This window comes from Carassius auratus, chromosome 18 (genome assembly GCF_003368295.1).
Source record: "Carassius auratus strain Wakin chromosome 18, ASM336829v1, whole genome shotgun sequence".
Classification (NCBI taxonomy): Eukaryota; Metazoa; Chordata; class Actinopteri; order Cypriniformes; family Cyprinidae; genus Carassius; species Carassius auratus.
This window is the reverse complement of record NC_039260.1, coordinates 10,934,581-10,945,527: the sequence shown is the minus strand read 5'-3', so window position 1 is coordinate 10,945,527 and position 10,947 is coordinate 10,934,581. Positions and strand designations below refer to the sequence as shown.

Sequence of the window (10,947 nt, the reverse complement as noted above, 5' to 3'; positions counted from 1 at the left end):
TTTTAGGTTGTGACATTAACTAACCTAAACCCAACGTCTCAGGGCAACGTCACATTGACATCAAATACTGATATTTAGTCGTCAGGTATGGCAACCATAATCCAGTGTTTTCAAGGCGTCATAATGGTAACATCCAAACAACGTCAAATTATAACATCAATTTATTGTTTTTTTTATTGTTATTTAATATAGTGGATTCACTTTATTTTTATGGTCCCTTTTGAAATTTATGTTGTTGCGTTGTTGCACCTACAGTCGTGGCCAAAAATATCAGCACCCTTGGTAAATATGATCAAAGAAGGGTGTGAAAATTCATCTGCTTTAATCGTTTTGCACTTTTATATAAAAAATTCACAAAAATGTATCCTTTCATTGGATAATAAGAATTTAAAACAGGGGGAAATATCATTATGAAATAAATGTTTTTTTTCTAATACACATTGGCCACAATTAATGGCACCCTTTTATTCAGTACTTTTTGAAACCTCCATTTGCCAGATTAACAGGTCTATTTTTTTTCTATAATGCCTGATGAGGTTAGAGAACACCTGACAAGAGATCAGAGACCATTCTTTCATCCAGAATCACTCCAGACCCTTTAGATTCCCAGCTCCATGTTGGTGCTTCTTCAGTTCACTCCTCTCATGTTCTGTAGGGTTCAGGTCAGAGGACTGGAATGGCTATAGCAGAAGCTTGGTTTTGAGCTCAGTGACCCATTTCTGTGTTGTTTTCGAGGTTTGTGTTTGTATTATTGTATGGTTGAAAGATCAAAACATGGACCATTATAAGATTTCTAACAGTCACTTACTGATTTTTTATCTGTTGGTATTTGATAGAATCCATGATGCCATGTTTCTAAACAAGATGTCAAGGGCCTCCAGCAGAAATATAGGCCCAGAAAAAAAACAAATACAGCAGTATATTTCATTGTGCACATGGGTTACTTTTTTCTCTCTGTGTTCACCAAACCCATCTTGAGTGTTTGCTGCTAAAAAACTCACATTTTTTTGTTTCATCTGATCATAGAAGCCATTCACATTTAAAGTTCCAGTCTTGGCTGATAACTGAATATGCTTTAGTTTGTTTTTGAATGAGCTAGGATAATTTTTCTTGTAACCCTCCCAAACAACATGTGTTGATGTAGGTTCTGTTTGACTTTTTTTTAAAGGTTTTCTGAACCAGAGACTCTGCTATTTTCTGCAGTTCTCCAGCTGTGACCTTTGGCGAGTCTTTAGCTACTCAAACTCTCCTTCTCACCACACATTAGGACGATATAGACAAGTCCTTTTCCAAGCAGTTTTGTAACATTTTATGTTGATTGGAGATTCTTAATTATTGCCCTGATGGTGGAAATGGGAATTTTCACTGCTCTAGCTCTTTTCTTAAAGCCACTTCACCAATTTGTGAAGCTCAATTATCTTTTGCTGCACATCAGAAATACATTCTTTGGTTTTTCTCATTGTGATGAATGATTAAGGGAATTTGGGCTTTGTTTTCCCTCCTCTTTATATTTCTGTGAAACAGGTAGCCATAGCTGGATAATTTCATGTTTATAATCAAGCTTGAGTGCTCAAAATTGTGAATTTGAATGGGAATATACTTCAGAGATATTTTACTCATAAAAATTTCTAGGGGGGCCAATAATTGTGTCCAATGAGCATTTGAGAAAAAACGTTTTCATTTCGTATTATCCAATGAAAGGATACATTTTTGTGATTTTTTAAAAATAAAATATCAAAAGGATTAACAATGCAGCATAATTTTCACAACCTTCTTTGATCACTTTTACAAAGGGTGCCAATATTTTGGGCCACGACTGTACCTGCTTTCATTAGAGTGTTAGAATAAGTTGATGTACTTGCAAAGTTACTTGTAGTCAGTCAAACATATTTTGGGAGAGCATCAGAATTAGAAATTAAGCAGACAGTCTATTAATACTGTAATGAGAGTTAGTTGACATGTAAGTGCAATACTTTTATTGTCAATAGAATATTCAAAAGGGACTATGAAAATAAAGTGTTATGACTTTAATTTGACCCATGACCATTCATGAACCATAACAGTTTATATAAATTGATATCCAATCTGTCACAGTTTTCTGTCTTTCTGTCACAGTCTGTCTTTCTGTCTCAGTCTTCTGTGAGTGTTGTGTTTTTTTGGTGCCATGTGCTTTTGTCCTGTCTCTTTTCTGACCCCGCCCACCTTGTCACCTCAACGTCTTGTAAGTGTTACTGGTTCTCTTGTTTTTTGCATCTTGGTTTTGTTTTTGCCGTGTTGGCTTTTTTGTTCTATTAAGGTTAATCTTCCCTGCATTTGGACCCACACCCTGTTCTTTCTTTGCCGGCCCGTGACACAATCTTGTTTGCAATATAATGCAATTCAAACACTCTCAAACCTGTTAAGACATATTTAGGAGGATCAAAACAGTATTGCTTACTTAATTCTGGGCTGGAAACATTGCTTATCAAAACATAAATTGTTGATCTTTGTGTTGGAAAGTAAAGTGAGTGCATGCAGACAATGCAAGCATTACTGTTTATTGTACAGTCTTATAATTATGCAATATAACTGTCTAATTCCTTTGCTATAATTTAGTCTGTTCTTTATATATATATATATATATATATATATATATATATATATATTTTTTTAAATATATAAAATAATTGATCAGATTGATTGCTGCTTCTTACTTGCATTTTTCATATTTAAAGTACATTCTAGTTAAAAATTTAAAATTACAAATTTCATATTTAAATGTTGATCTCATCCATCAATGATGAATATGCTTCAACTTTTTCTGTGTATGGATTTTGTGAATAAGCACTACAGAATAATACAAGTTAATTTAAAGTATGTTATTGTTTATTTTATTTGGATTTTTATTATTATTATGATTATTATGATTATTATTATTATTTTTTTTTTTGCCAACCCCCCTATAATCTTATGCCCAAACATTATGCAACGCGGTGACATCGCGCTATTGCGCCATTTTGCAACTACTTGGCGGTCTTTTTTGGATCGGCAGGCATCAGTTTATCAGGCGGCCTGCGGTGTACTTACAGCTCAAACTGTGGTGAGTATATTTGGATATTAGATCATGTATAACGTAAAAGTGTTTATGCCCCCCTATATAATGATATTACTTGTAATACGTATCAAATACATCGAAGTGTTTTAGCTGCAAGACGATTGGTAGAGATAATTAATTAGAAAATGGTAACGTTAACTGTTATATTCCTGAAATAAAAACGCCTGAGTCATTAAAGCCATCTAACTGTTAGCGCTGAAAAACAGTTCAAATAAAGTTTAAACTTGAGACATATGTTTTTCATTATTATATTATTATTATTGTTTCGAATAATTTAAAGTTAAGCTTTTCATCATGAAATTTGTTCGATTCAATGCTTTTTTTTCTTCAATTGTGTCATGCGAATTAGTTATACAGATGTTTATAGTAACTTAATATTCTGCTGTACAAGTTGTTTAATTAATTTTGGATCTCCTTTAGCTGTCAGATTTCTACACACGATGTAAAGAGGCTCCTTTTTTATTTATTTTAAGCAAAAACAGCCTTTTCTTCTACAAGCTCTAGTTTTATATTTGGGGTTCAAGTTTATCACTAAGGTATAGTATTTAATATAGTGTGAATTCAGGGGCTATACTATATGAGGTTATAACTTTTGTTTTGTTTTTGCTTTGTTTTGCATTTATCTCTTTGCCATGGTCTGAAGAAGCCATATTGTTGTAAGGTATGTTTTTTTTGTTCATTTATAAAAGAGCCGCTAGAACAATCTGCTTTAATATATTACATTAATTATATTAAAAATATTATTAGATTGAAGGTAGTTAATCTGATTCTTCTGGTTTTCTTGTGTGCTCTTCTGTTATCCTATAATTTTGCACTTTACAGTTGCTAGCAAGGAGAAAATGAATGCAATTAATATTTACAGGCCAAGTTGTTGAAATAGTGTTGGTTTTACATTTTGAAATTGCACAATATCAGTTGTTTCGCAATAAGATAAAAACCTGCCAGTTTGGGTGAGCCTATGACTTTTAATCTAGTACCAACTGGAGGACCTGTATTATATCTGCACTAGATATGATGAACACGTAACACAAACTATAACACCTGCCTCATAATGTGTCATGTATAATTAATTATTTGGGCATTACTCTTGTATCCACAGGTTGATGACAAATGAGGTCATGGCCTGTTTCAGTATGAACTGGGGGAAGGGGAAGCTTGCTTTCACCAAGATCAATCTGTACACTGTTGTCACAGGTAAAACAAAATTAACATATAATACAAATATTAGCATCATATCATTGTGACATTCAGCGTTGTTTAGTTTCTGTTTTAGTTGGTTTAGTGAAAACCAGTAACCTCGTATTGTAGGTACTCATCTGTCACACAGAAATCACACAAACTTCCATATATATACTTCTTATTGATTGGCAGGTCATTCCTGTTGCCAGCCTATCTTTATTGTTCAGAACTCTAACAACTGTTTTTGCATTCTCTAACAATTGTTTTTGCATTTAATGTATTAGACATTAAATGTTAATTTACCTTAAGACACTCTGGAAAAAAATACTGCAATGTGTCTTTGTTGTCATGGTTTTCTTTTGTGAGATTGTCTGCTTAGTGTTTGTGAATTGCATCACAAGCTGAAATATATCTCGATGACTTATAGCATGTAATTTACATTCATGGCTCTTAAAGCTAGGGTAGATTTTAATTTTTTTCTAAGAAACCAAATCAATAGTGTAAGTGGTCTAAATGTATTCTGTGGAAGGCAAATAAATAGTAAATGATTACATTCAGTGATTACTATAGTGCATCATATCCTGTACTTATACATTTTCTTATTCAAATATTTCTTACAGAGAGTGTCCAGAAAACATCAAAAGAGACGGGGCAAATACTGCAGCAGCCACCGCCTTTTGTTTAAAATATGCCCCAGCAGAGCCGTCGCAAGGAGGGTGAGAGGCCCTGTGCAAAGTTGATGTGCGAGGCCCTCTACAATTTTGCATGTGCGTGTGTGTGTGTGTGTGTGTGTGTGGTGGGGGAGGTTGCTGTAGCAAGGCAAGGCAAGTTTATTTATATAGCAAATTTCGAACAAAATGGTAATTCAAAGTGCTTTACATAAAATTAAGTAAAATAATCATGAAGAACAAAACTAAAACAAGCAATTTTAAAACTTATTTAAAAATTGACTTGAATTTAAAACAGAAATAGAAAATGATTTTACAGTGAATACATAAAATACAGTGCAGTCAGGTCGGACATTCAATAAATGCACAGCTAAACAGATGAGTTTTGAGTCTAGATTTAAATGTGACTAGTGTTTTAGCACATCTGATCTCTTCTGGAAGCAATGTATTTTGGTCCTAGGTCTTTGAGTGACTTCTAGACAAGTAAAAGTACTTTAAAATCAATCTTAAATGTAACTGGAAGCCAGTGTAAGGACCTGAGGACTGGTGTGATATGCTCAGATGTTCTAGTCAGAATCCTGGCAGCAGTGTTCTGGATGAGCTGCAGCTGTCTAATGGTCTTTTTGGGAAGGCCGGTGTGGAGCCTATTACAATAGTCCACCCTGCTGGTGATAAAGCATGAACAAGTTTCTCCAAGTCTTGGCTGGAAACAAAACATCTAATTCTTGCAATGTTTTTTTAAATGATAGTATGCTGATTAAGTGACTGCTTTGACATGACTACTGAAACTAAGGTCTGTCTCCAGAATCACACCACGTTTCCTGTCTTGATTTTTAGTTGTTAGACCCCTAGAGTCAAAGTATGCATTCACCTTGAAAACTTCATCTTTGTTTCCAAATGCAATGACTTCAGTTTTTTCCTTGTTTAACTGAAGAAAATTCTGGCACATCCAGCTATTAATTTCATCAATGCATTGACAGAGGGAGTCAGTGGGGCTGTATTCATTTGGAGATAAGGCTAGGTAAATCTGGGTATCATCAGCATAGCTGTAATAGGCAATTAGGTTCTTTCTCATTATTTTACTTAGAGGAAGCATATACAGGCTAAACAAGAGCGGTGCAAGAATTGACCCTTGTGCGTCTCCTCATATCATGGATGTCTACTTAGACTTATGCTCTCCTAGACTCACATAATGATCTCTCCTTTTTAAGTATGACCTGAACCATTTAAGTACCATCCCAGAAAGCCCGATCCAGTTTTCCAGTCTATCTAGTAGTATGTTATGATCGACAGTGTCAAACGCAGCACTGAGATCTAGCAATACCAGCACTGATATTTTGCCAGAGTCACAATTTAAGTAAATATCATTTATTATCTTAATGAGTGCTGTTTCTGTGCTGTGATGCGGTCTGAAACCAGATGTTTAAGTATTTATTCAGCTGATTAAAAACTACCTTTTCTATAATTTTGCCTATAAAAGGAAGATTAGATATTGGTCTATAATTGCTCAAAATGGTGTTATCAAGATTGCTCTTTTTCAGGAGGGGCTTAACAGCTGCAGTTTTCAGGGAGTTTGGAAAAGTCCCAGAAAGAGATTTGCTTCTAAACAGTTAAGCACACTTTTGAAAAAAGATGTGGGAAGTGTGTCAATATAGCAAATTGATGATTTTAGTTGCTGCACTATGTCTTCCAAAATGTTGTTTGTTTTCTTACTGACTATTATTGGAGCAATATCATTAATAACATTCTTAACTTTTGAGTTGAAGGAATCAAGGAGAATATCAACAGAGTCGGCATAAAATACTTGGTGTTAAAGATATGGTCTCCGTAAATAGTACACTAGTGTTCTCGTTAGGGCTGCACTATTAATTGCATGCAATTGTCATGCGTGTCTCGTCAGTAAAGCTGGTTCTGTGATTAGCGGTTAATGTCCATAACCTGCTTTCAAATGGAGCCGCACTTAATAGACAGAGCCGTAGTTCGCTGACAAGCTACGCAATATCGCGTTCATAACCGCATGAGATTCTTCTTGCGATTTTGAACGCAATAATGCACCACTTGTCAGCGAACTACGTCTCTGGTTATTAAGTGCGGCTACATTTGAAAGCATATCCTTCTGACAGAGACAGTTCTAGATTCAGTGGTAGCAGAGATCAATATATCAAAGAAAATACAGAAGTGATCAGATAGTACTACGTCCTTAATAACAATGAATGAAATGTTTAGAGCCCTACTGATGATTACATCTAGAGTGTGTCCACCTTTGTGTGGGTCCATGCACATGCTGAATCAAGTCAAAGGTATTTAGAACTGTTATCATTTCTTTTGTAGTTTTGTTTTCTGCATTGTCTATGTGAAAATTAAAATCCCCTTCATTAGCAAAACAGTCAAACTCTGAGGAAATCATTGATAACGTTTCTGTGACCTCAACAAATGCTGGACAGTATTTTGGAGGCCTGTAAATAATAATAAAAATAATGTGTTGAGCACCTTTCAGCACAATCCTTAGATATTCAAAAGACAAGTCATGACCAAATGACACTTGTTTGCATTGATAGACATCTTTAAATAGAGCAGCTACACCTCCACCTCTCCTAACAGTCCTGCAAACACTCGTGGAAGTGAAGTTAGGAAGGACTGCTTCATTGAGGACTGTTGAACTGCAGCTGTCTTCTAGCCATGTTTCATTTAGAAACATAAAATCCTAATTGTTTGTGGTTATAAAGTCATTGATTACAAAATGATTTAATTTTTTTAGTGAGCGAATGTTTAAAGATGCTAACTTGATGGCAGTGCTTTATGTCATTACATCAGTTTTAGTTTGATGCATATTAGATGAGTTTGCCCTTCGGCTTAAGATGGCCTTAAACTTTCTGTCACTTGATAAAAGTGAAATCGAGAAAGCTACAGGCACACTGGGTTCCCACTTGTTCTTTAAACATTTGTGAATGTTGCGGTTATTATAGCAGGGACCCGGCACATATCACTTAGTGTTTGTGCCAAAAATCTGTTGTTTGAGCACTGAGCTGATCTGCTGAAGTAAAAAATAATTTAGAGAAATCAGAGAAAAGTACAGAAATAATAAGCGAAGCGCAGAAAAGTAAGCTAGAACGTCCGAACGGTAGCAAAGCCGGAAGCAAATCCTACTATTTCCCACAGAAAATATATATTTATATAATAAATGCAGGTCTGTTTATCTTTGAAGTTTACAGTAATACCTAAAAGAACATCTTTACACTATAAAATGAAATCTCCATCAACATATCTAACAATAAAATCAACCACATTCTTCCAGAAAAAAGACATAAAAGAGCAGTGCCAAAATAAATGAAAAGCTCTCTCTGGCTTCTGCTTGCAAAAGCCACAGCTAACATCAATATCCTTTTTAAATTGAATTAAATAATATTTAGCAGGGTATATTCTGTGAAGAAGTTTAAATGATACTTCTTTCACTTCTTTATTTGTTAAAAGATATCGATTGGGAAGAAGCCAGACTTTTTTCCAGTCAACATCATTCTCAAATTTACTCCAATGTGTAATTACATTTGGTTTTGAAACAACATCCTTCTGGAAAAGGGCTCTTATAGATCTATTGTAATTATAACAGGAGAAACGTCTTGGTTATGTACGTAACCCTCGTTCCCTGATGGAGGTAACGGAGAGGTTATTTCGAACGACATATGGGGTCTCACTTGGGAGGCCAATCATCTCTGAGTTTAAGAGAAAACGCCAATGAAAATCGGCTAGTGGATTTAACATACCTGAGCCACTCCCCGTGCCAACGGGTATAAATAGGGCGACAGGTGCATCCACTCATTAGGTTTTCTGCTGAGGAGCCGAGAACGTGTCCCGGCAACAGCGAGCGGTTCAAGGTTGTAGCATGGGAACTTAACGTCTCCTTTCCCTCCATCAGGGAACGAGGGTTATGCACGTAACCGAGACGTTCCCTATCTGTCGGTCACTACGAGTTATGTCGAACGACATATGGGGTCCTATGGAAAACGCCACAACCTGAACACCGTCACAACCCTGTGGCGCTGCAAGTGTCGACCAGCCCTGGCATGCCACAAAAGCTGCGCTCAAGGTCGTGGCCTCATATGGAGCAACCCGAGCGGCGTGACTGTGGCTGCGGAAGCTATTTGCCACAGGAGCCTCTGAAAGTGTTTTTCACTGGTACCACTGTCCTGCCTCTTAGGGAACTCAGGCAGTTCAGCACTGAGTGGGCACGCTCGCTGGTGAGCCATGCCATCATACTCACAGAGACTAACTCCATACCGAGATAAGAGATTCAGGTCGATCGCTGCAAACCAGTCCTGGGGCTGAACGCATTTGAGAATGCGTTTCTGCGTCAGCATCTTGAAAGGGGGCTTGTGCAGGGCCCGATTCAAGACTCACAGATCCAGGATAGGCTGTAGAAGTAAGGGCTGTAAAACCCCGTCCTCATCTCGGCTGGAGGGACTGGCTCGATTGCATCCTTTGCCAGCAGGACAGCAATCTCCTCGCGCAAGACAGAGACTGCCACCGAAGTCTCGAGGATGCCATTGAACTTGATGCGAAATTAATCACGTAACCGAGTTGGACGGTCCGAATGAGCCAGCGTGACGGGTTGGGCAGCACAAGCCAAGCTCCCAAACTCCAAACAAGTGGCACCAAAGGGACAGCAACGACAGACACAACAGGAAAAATCTGACCGCATACTATTAATAATAAAGGAGAATGTGCATTGTAAATGTCAGTAATTTATCTTTTTTGACTTTTATAAAAATGATTTAGAGGCTGAAATATGAGTTTTAACTTTTTATAAAAAAAAATCTTTAATCTTTCAAATGTGGCCATCATTTTTAATGTTATTATTTTAATGTTTATGTAAACAAAAAGTACATATTGATGCTAATTTTATTTGTTATTTGCTGGTTTTCTACATAAAACTTGTTGAATTGATTTCATTGTGTAGCATTAGGACTTTTTTAACAGGATTCTGTGATAACCAATGAGCTAGCTAATAACAATAGGTAGATATGGGAAGGTCTAAACATGGACTAAACATGAGATAACGTGTACGTGTTCTTAGAATGAACACAAATCGACAAACTTTGATGTTTATGGAAACTCACCCCATAAGAAACGATATAACCTCTAAAATCTTACGGTCCAACTCGTCTGACGCCAGTCCAATACATTCTTCCTCGTCATCATCTTCGCTCAGTTGTAGATTAGGGATATTACAGTCTTATTATGCCGCTTTCATTGTCGCTCAGATCGTCTTCAGAATCGGTGAGCACTTGTTTATAAGCATCCGGCTTGACGAAGAAGTACTTCGAAACATTTTCGGTGTAACCAGGCGGCAAGGAAGCCGACCGGAAGTTGAAGTCGGCTGCATGCTGCCATCTTGTAGCAGAACTTCACTTGCGTTAGCATTCCCATTGACTCCCATTCATTTTGCCGTCACTTTGACAGCGAATAACTTTACATCGGAGGCGTTTAAAGACTCCGTTTGTCCATTATTTATTTCTAAAGATACACGACAATGTATAAAGGGCTCCATTACCTTCTATGTTACATTATGGCCCCGTAGAAACAGTTTTTGTAAAAAATAGGCTAACGATTGCGTCATAACCACTCGACTCTGTCGCATTACCGTACAGACAGGAGGAGAAGCTCGCAGGCAATTAACTTAATATGGCGTACTGGCGTTACACTTTAAAATACTATACAAAATAATTAATCAGAATACTTACTCCTGCTCACTCACGCCAAAGAACTCCCTGCTCAAGCTCACCGTCTCTGCAAGATTAACGATGGCAGTTTGCACGCACAGCTGCTAGAACATTAACATCTGTCAGACAGGTTGCTGATGTCGTCAAGCTTCGTTTGAGTCTGCGCGTCAGAAACGGAAGTGCTAAAAAACGCAAAAAATGGGCTTCAATTGTATCAGTTGAGTTCCAGTGGGGTCGCTGTGTCCATTTCTTTTACTGTCTATGGGTGTAACGGCCACAGTTCAGCTCG

The 10,947-nt window shown here is 36.9% G+C and overlaps 1 long non-coding RNA gene across 1 annotated transcript; it reads left to right on the top strand.

Annotated features, from left to right (window-relative positions):
- Nucleotides 1–2,994: 2,994 nt before the first annotated feature.
- Nucleotides 2,995–5,047, top strand: LOC113118790 (uncharacterized). Its single transcript, XR_003294375.1, has 4 exons — nt 2,995–3,079; nt 3,738–3,755; nt 4,194–4,288; nt 4,894–5,047. It is a non-coding gene; the product is annotated as an uncharacterized LOC113118790 (long non-coding RNA).
- The last annotated feature ends 5,900 nt before the right edge of the window (nt 5,048–10,947 follow it).